The sequence below is a fragment of the Pinus tabuliformis genome, chromosome J (genome assembly GCF_031772625.1).
Source record: "Pinus tabuliformis cultivar Carrire ecotype Pingquan chromosome J, CPIR1, whole genome shotgun sequence".
Lineage (NCBI taxonomy): Eukaryota > Viridiplantae > Streptophyta > Pinopsida > Pinales > Pinaceae > Pinus > Pinus tabuliformis.
The window spans coordinates 563,577,438-563,579,026 of NC_142295.1; positions in this window are offsets into that span (position 1 = coordinate 563,577,438).

The window sequence follows — 1,589 nt, forward strand, 5'->3', positions numbered from 1 at the left end:
TCACGATGATGCCTAGTGAAACTCTGTGGGATCTAGATCAGAGATTGAAAAGTACAATCCGTGAGGTGAACATGACGTTGTCAGATGCGCAACACTACGTGTGGTTTGTGGCATCACTAACGCCACATCTGAGGACGACTCTATCACAACAAAAGATCTCAACCCAGGCTGAAGCATTAGAGACAGTGATGAGGTTGCATGAAACTCCGATATAGGATCTGGGGTTGGGAGTTCAGCAAATCCACGTGCAAATACAAAACTTGTGTTTAGAAATGCAGAAGTTAAAACAAGAACAGGCACCCCGCCCAGGAGCTCGGGAGGAAGTACGGTGTATAAAGTGTAGAAGCCAGGGTCATGATAAAGATCATTGTCCAGTCTTTGCGAACTATGTGGCAGCGGGGGTACCAACGCCGTCGCAACCAGAGGCACAGGTAAGGCCAAGCGTGGCACCAACACTCTGGTGTGAAATATGTCAGGAAGGAGGAAATCATGCCACGGACAACTATCATCTATTACAAAACATGAGACAACCCCCCAGCGGCTATTTTGCAATTTTTGCAGATCGGTGGGCCACGAGGAATGAGACTGCCATAGTTATCAATTATTGATGGACCAGTCACCTACTTACAAAATGCAGACTGAATTGCGAGGTCAGGATCCAACCACAATGATAGTGCTTGGTGGGTTCCAGGGACGTGGACGAGGATGGGGAGGAATGGGGCCAAGAAGGGGTCGCGGGCAGCTCATCTGTTACAATTGCAGAGGACTAGGTCACTACGCGTGGGACTGTACCAATCTGAATAGAATATCATGCCCTTACTGTGAACAATTCGATCATGAACGGATTGCCCCACACTGATAGTGCATATTCGTGAGAAAAAGGCAGCCTAGCCTATGACGACACAGAACCTCTAGATGATGAGGTCCGAACCGCACGAAGAAGATCCCAACATAAATATGGTGCTCAGAAGTGGCACGGTCACAGGAAAGGATAAGGGGAAACCAACCAAGGAGGACATAGGAGTCCACAAGGAGACAGGTCTGGAAGCTAGGGAAAGCTTCGTGGAGGTCTCTACCTTAGGTAGTAGGGATCAATCTGAGCTAGAAAGGGATCCCTCGATGCTGGCTACCTTTTTAAAGACATGCATGAAATTGCTTCGTGACAATAGAGCGGTTAAGGGCTTGCAAGAATTGATGAATAGGTGCACGGGGTCAAGTGAACCTCGCGTGATCCAAAAATTGGGAAAACATGCGTCACAGACTAGGTGGGAAATGCGGTTAACACCATAGATTAGTGACTATGAGATGGATCAAATCATTTTGGACCTGGTCTCAGATGCAAATGTACTACCTAGATAGACATGGGAGTGCATGGGCAAGCCCACATTGCAATGGTCTCCTATTCAATTGAGGATGACAAATCAATAGAAGATCTTGCCCATGGGAAGACTGCAAGGGATTACGGTAGATATAGAAGGTGCGAGCACCTGAACGGACTTCGAGGTAATCGAAATTGTGGATGAAAGTAGCCCTTACCCTGCATTATTAGGAATAGACTGGGCCACTGACATGAATGGAGTTATTAATTT